This window comes from Dendrobium catenatum, unplaced genomic scaffold (assembly GCF_001605985.2).
Source record: "Dendrobium catenatum unplaced genomic scaffold, ASM160598v2 fragScaff_scaffold_1449, whole genome shotgun sequence".
NCBI lineage: Eukaryota > Viridiplantae > Streptophyta > Magnoliopsida > Asparagales > Orchidaceae > Dendrobium > Dendrobium catenatum.
In genome coordinates this window covers 974,376-981,858 of record NW_021319911.1, presented here as the reverse complement: position 1 = coordinate 981,858, position 7,483 = coordinate 974,376, and positions in this window count along the sequence as shown.

Here is a 7,483-nt window from a genome sequence, read left to right as displayed (position 1 = left end):
CGTTTGTTCGTCCAATCTTCGATTCCTGAAATGTTAGAAACAATAGGCAGTCCAAGATAATCAGTAGGGTTTGCCAATCATCAAAACATAAGTCAGAAAAAATAGATTTGCAATAAAGCCTTGACAATATCAAGCTTTAAAATTAAATTTCCCCCTCTCACTCTAACATCCAAATCATGAAAGAATTCTTGAGCCAACAAAATGTTATTCGTAATAAGCCTACCTTTTACAAAACCCATTTGAGATGGAGAGATAATTTCAGGTAAAAGAGAGGTAAGAAGATTTTACATGAAAATTTTAGAAATCAATTTTTTAAAGAAGGTACACAGAATGATAGGTCTAAAATCATTCCAGGTATTGATATAGTCATTTTTGGGAATAAGCACAATAGAGGTAGAAGTAAAAAACTTAGGGATAAAATTACTAGTAAAAAACTTATATTTCTATTATTATAATATGCCAAGCTTTTTGAAAAACTTGGGTAGTAAACCCATTCGCCCCAGCCACAAAATTACTATTCATATCAAATAGAGTTTCTCTAACTTACTCAAAAGAAGGAGGCATAGAGAGATTCATATTCTCCTCTTGGGATATAAGGCTATGAATAAAAAAATGATCAATAATCTGAACCAGGTTAAAATTCTTATTAAGACGAATTTGAAAATATTGAACAACTAAAATAGCAATCTCCTTAGTGTTCTCAATAACAAAACCATAATCCCGTTGAATTTTATTGATACAATTTTTAGCCCTTTTCCCTTTAACCAACGCATTAAAATACTTAGTATTGTTATCAACTTCGACCAAGTGCTTAGCAGCAGCTTTTTGCTTCCTAAAAACCTCTTTTTGAGCTTGGAATTTAAAAGGCTCCACTTTAGCATTTTTTAAAAGAAAGAAGTTAGTATCAGTAGGATCAATTTGACAAGAAAATTCAATATTATCAATAAGTTACTCAGCTTTCAAAATACTAAAAAAGGTTTCTAAAAACATTATGGTTCCACCAATTTAAAACCTGCATAAGCCTTTTTAGCTTAAACTAAAGTCTTCTCATACCAAAACTAGAGTTATCCAGATGTAAAGGGGCTTGCTAATTATTTTGAACCATATCTAAAAAAGAATCATGAAGTAACCACATGTTTTGATATCTAAAATGAGAAGAACCATTGAATTGTCTAAAATACAGGCTAATAAGCAAAGGAGAATGATCAGACATAGTTCTGCTAAGTTGCTACACATTAATGGAATTAAAAGCATTAAGCCAAAAGTCATTAAAAAGCACACAGTCCAACCATTTTCATAAATTACCCCTGTTCCAAGTGAAATTGTTACTAGAAAAACCAACATCAATTAAATTATAATCTAAAATCATATTACTAAAAATCCTTCATAGACTGAAAAGAAGTAGAAGAACCTCCTATCCTCTCATAAGTGTTATCAACAGCATTGAAATCCCCACCAACAAGCCAAGGAAAATTGCAAATACTATGAAAATTAATTATTTATTCCCAAGCAATTTCCTGATGTAACGAGAGGAAGAAGCATACACAAAGGAATCACAATAATGAAAATTGAAAACTTCAACTTGACAATGCAGCACTTGAGTAAAATCACCAATAAAAATTTTGGGTCTTTCCAAAAAACCCAAATATTATTAGTCACATTCGAAATAGCGTACTTAAAACCCAAAATCCGAGAGGTACTAATCAACATAAAAGAAAAAATAATGGGGTTCAAGTAACACAAGAATAGAAATATTATGAACACAAAAAAGATTTTTAACGCGAATTCTAGAAGAGGGACAACCAATACCCCTCACTTTCCAAATAACATAATTAAACATAAAAACAAAATTAATGAGTAGTATGCGAGCGATTGGTTCTAGGATATTGCAATACAACATGCTGTTTCTTTCTACCTTTTTTACTATGAACCTTAATGAAACTAATATCATTATCATCCTTAGAAAAACATTTAGCAACAATTCCCATATCTTCAACATCAATAAAGGCATCACTATTATAATGAGAAGTTGAAGGAGTCTTACTATCATTTTGTTCGATCCCTTGACTAATCTGATGAGGAAAATCATCATCCATAAACATCCCTTCATCCTCCATATTAACATGCTGTTTCCATATTAACTTTATCCCTCACAGCATTGCCTTTAATGCCTTTTATAAGAGGAGAGTTATTCTCCATAGAAACAAGTTCACCTTCCTCCAACAGAATTTCATTAGTTTCAATCTCATTCTCCTATTCATTCAATGGCTTAAAGAGGTTGTGAGAAAGCATATTACTATTCAAATCTAATAAATATTTATTAATCATACAAGAACGAATAAAATCAACATTAGCATCATTTTGATTAACAATATCAGGCAAAGCTTTCTCCATATTATTCTCACAGACAATAAGTGTACTAGAAGAAGTTTTAGCAAAAACTCCCTGATCATGATGCAAAACAGCAGCATTGAAAATAATTGGTTCAAGATAATCTCCATATACTACCAAAGGCTCCTTAATAATATGAGACATATTAGAGGCATTATCCTCTAACATTACATAGTTAGGAGTAGTAACTACATTAGAAATCACATTGGCTTCATCCCCATGTGTTTGTTTGGATGAAACCATCTCTTTACAAAGATGGGGACGTTTTCAAAAATTGTCGTTAATACCATGACCATGCATCTTATAATAAGAACAAAAGATAGGTAAATTTTCAAAATCCAGTTTTTAGAAATAACCCTTCACCTCCAAAATCTCATTAGGATGTTTCTTATAAACATCCAATTCCACCAAAACCCTAGCCACATAAGGTTGAAAAATAGAAGCAGTGGCTTGGTCCGTTTGTAATGGCCTTCTGAAAATTGAAGCTAAACCAAAAAGGATTTTATGATTAAAAAAATGAAGTCTAAAATTAGGGAATGAAATCCAAATTGGCGCAATCAGAGATTCTTCCCTAACATCAAAATCCAGAGTCCATTTGAGCAAACACATTTGGCCAGCTTGTATATAATACGATCTCCTAGTGAATATACGACTATAATCCAGATCATCAGCAAGTTGTGTAGCAACATGCCTTTGATCCAATAGGCCTACATGAAACATTGGAATGGTTTAGGTTAAGAAAAAACTTCTGAATAACATCAAGATTCGACCATTTAAGGAAAAGTTTCCCCATCGAAGTCAAGGCATAAGGAGCCACCAACTATTCAACCACATAATCCTCAAATAGCAAAGCTGGACAACCCATAAATGACAAATGAATGAACTTCAATTTAGGAGAATATATTGAGGAACCAGCCAAAGCATCTTTAAAAGACTGAGTTTTACCCTCAAGAAAAGAAGCAGATGACTGGTTGATTGACATGGGAGTCGTCATCTCCCAACACCAAAAAACCCAAAAAAAACCTCAAAACTAGCAAAGGAGAAAGCTTTGAAGAGTAAAATTGAGAGAAACAAATAAAAATTGCCAAAAAACAAAGCCAGGAGGGAAAGATCAGGCGCGTCGGAGATGGAACCCTAAATCGCTTAAAGATCTCCTCAAATGCTAGTGGAGCAGATAGACATTATGAGCATATTATAATTTTAAAATTCAATGTGTTAAAGGAATAATTTGAGGTAGATATTGCAAAAAAACTAGGTTATAGAGAAATTTCCTCCACCCAATTTAGTTAAAGGAATTAGAAGTTTTCATAGATATGCAAGATTTTATAATAGATTCATTAAATACTTATCTAAAATTTTTAAGCCCTTATGTCATTTACTAGAGAAGGATGTTCTATTTATATTTGATACTACACATCTTGGTCACTACTCTAGTTATTATTTCTCTTGATTGGTATTTACCTTATATAGTGATGTGTGATACAAGACAAATTGATGTTGGTGTTGTTCTTCTTCATTAAAAGAGATAAAAAATTTCATGTCACTTATTATTCTAATAAAACTTTAAATTCTGCTAAATATAATTACGCACCTACTAAAAAAGAACTACTAGCCATTATTTTTGCATTTGATAAGTTTAGATAATACTTGATCAGTATAAAAGTAAATATTTATATTGCTTATTATGGTATCAAATATCTTATGACAAAGAAAGACATCAAACCAAGATTGGAAGATGAATTCTTCTATCACAAGAATTCGATGTAGAAATTTTGGATAGAAAAGGAATTGAAAATCAAATTACTGATTATCTTTCTATACTTTATGTTGAAAGTATGCATCAATTGAGTTTAAAATTAATGAATATTTTCATGATGAATAATTGTTTTCTTTTCATATGAACAAATTACCATGGTTTGCAAATATTGTTAATTTCATTGTTAGTGGTATACTTCCATGTAATTTATCTTTAGTTTAAAAGAAACATTTTTGCATGATAGTGAATACCATTTCTAGGATGAAACATTTTTATTTAAATCTTGTAATAATCAAATTATTAGAATTTTTGTCCCCAAGGAAGAAATATAACCAGTCTTAATAATTTTTATTACGATGGGCATTTTGGAGGTTTTAAAGTTGTTGTTAGAATCCTTTAATATGGATTTTTTTGGCCAAGTTTAGCCTATGTTTGTATAAGAAACACTTTAATTAAAGAAAGAAGGAGTGCAGATCATATACTTTGATCCATCCTGGTGATGAACTTCTTATGACTTCTTTTGTACTTTATCTTCTATGAATAAAATGAATATAAGTTTGCTTGTTATTTCTTTAATGTTAGGCTAGATAACTTATTTTGGACTGCTAACATAAAAATATATTAACTACTAATGTAGACTCTTTATTTTTAATGAAAATAATGATATTTTCAACTCCCATTATTAATTTAATGCATATAATATCCATGTGTGTAGTTAAAATCTAGTGTGATGCATAGCCTCAATGAAGGAATGCAAGAATAATTGAGAATGTTGAAATGAAATATTAGTATTCCTAGACATATGATATTTGAATATTATAGGTTCTATGGAGATAGCAAATTGTAGGAATGCTAGCAATCATTCTTTTCACCCATAATGTTATTTATAGTGAGCGTCTAAAGTGAGAGAACATCCACATTTTGTGCAAGAGTTTTTTTTTCAAATTTCTTCCTTTACGAAGCTTCCACTTAGGCCTTGTATGGTGGTAGAGGGTCGCCGGTCATATTATGATGACCGGAGTACCTCACTCCCAATTTCTGCCGTGTGTTTGAATGATCTTTCTTTTGATGCAAAAGGCAGATTTTCTTTTAATCGTGATTTTTCTCGTTCTTCATACTTTAAGAATACACATCTAGTTTTTAAGGAAGGTCATTTTGCTTTTAATCACAAACCTATTTCTGTTGAAGGAAAATGTAAATATGTTGTTTCCTCAAATTTTTTTGATCGCAAGTTCGATTCTTCTTCGTTGGGATGTTTTCCATCTTATTCGATTAGGAAGAGCATTTCGAATTATCCTCCTAAATCAAAGGATTTTGAGGCTTCTTCTTCTACTTGGTTTAATTTGAAAGTTCACCTTTTTATTAGTAATCAGTTTGATAAGGGATTCTTTGCTAGTAGCTATCCCTCTCTTCTTGTTGGGGGCGGGAATGGTTCATCTTCTACTTTGCTAGAGGATAACTCCAAGAAGACTTTGGCTGATTGAATTAATCTTCATATCTCTGATAAAGTTATTTTGAATAATGGGAATGTGTGGGTCAAAAATTCACACATTACAATTAAAATTATGGAATAAAGTTTTAATAATAACGAGGATGTGAATGTAGTTAAACTCGATGTGGAAAGAGAGTCTGGTAATGTTCAGGTTTTGAGAAATTCTTTGGTTGTTAAAATTATTGTTAAAATTTTGCCTTTTTCCAAGTGTAGTCTTGAATTGAGGCGTCAATGGAGAAATGTTGGTGATTTTCATCTAACCTCTCTTGGATTAGTTTAGATTTTGTGTTCATTTCAAACACCTGAAGCTATGGATGAAATTTTAAATTGAGGACCTTGGTATGTAGGTGGTTTCATTGTTGGTATAGATAAATGGACACCTAATTTTTCTCCTCTCTCTATGGATGGTATTTCTTCACCTATTAGGATTCGCTTACCTCATTTACCACTTCAGTGTTGGGATGAAGTTACTGTTGCTAAAATTGTTTCAAGGATTGGAACTCCTTTGTTATTAGATGGAAATATGTTTAAATAGGGTAGAAGGGAATTTGTTAGAGCTTGTGTTCGAATCAATTTGAATTCTAAGATACCATTTGGAATAAGGATAGAAGGATTGATTGAAAATTTTTCCAAAAATTTTAATATGAAAATATCTCTGCTTTATATTACAAATGTGGAAAGATAGTACATAAATTTTTTTCTTATCATAATGTCCCAGTGGAATTGAATTCTGGAAAGGCTCATTTGAGTGGGTTGGGTACAGTCAGGGAAATCCCGTATGAACCAGTTCATAATGGCCCTATTAAAGTTAATAGAGAGTTATCCTATGTTCCTTGGATGCATGTATAATTCAATAACAATAGGAGAAATAAATTTTCTACTATCAAAAGCAATTTTCACGTTAATTCTATGAAGAAGTTTGTTAGTAAATTTGCTCCTAAAGGCCTAAGTGAAGGGGTGGCTGAAATTCCTTTAGAATCTATTCTAGAGATTGTTGCATAAGTATTTTTGCATATACTTGTATAGTTGATGTTGTGAAGGTTATTGATAAGGTTACTATTTTGCCTGATAATAATCCTGATGGAATAGTGGATATGCACGGTGCTTTGCTGGATAACTATGTATCAGATTTATTAAAAATAATAAGTTCAATTTGTTATCTAATTAGGCTAATATAAACGCGTTGGTTCATGTTGATGCTGATAAGGTATCAAATGGCGATGTGAATGTAATTGGAATTTCTGTTACGGTAAATGTTTAGGAAGGCAAGTTGATGAGTTGCATTGATGGACCTGCTGTTCAAATTGAAGGAGAAATAGATGATGGATCGGAAGCTGCTGATCTGGATTATTTATCTTCTGATGATGATATCAATTTGGAAGAATTGGTATCTCATATTCCAAATGTAAAATCTAATGTTGTTATGGGGTTACAAAAGGAGCATAGCTTAGAGATTGGTGTGTCAAATTCTTCAAGTTGCAAAATGAAATTGTTTAAAGAATTGCAATCTTTAGGCCTAGTAGAAGATCTTCCTAAATGAAGGAAAGTTGATTTGGGAATGCTCAGCAATGGCTTGGATCCTTACCTTGACATTAAATGAAATGACTTCTTGTGTTGATGGGTTTAATTGTGAAGCATCTTTTGAAGCTTCTCAAAATTTTGTCTTTGAATTTTGTGTGAAAGGATTCATAGTCTTGGTTAGTTTTTGTTTAGTTTTTACTGAAGATGATAAGGATTGCTATTCACAAAAGGAAGCTGAATATCATCTGCTATGCAACTTCGGCTTCAAGAAGTATATTTGTTTGGCAAGCTTCGAAGATGTTGGTCCAAGGATTGAAGTAGCA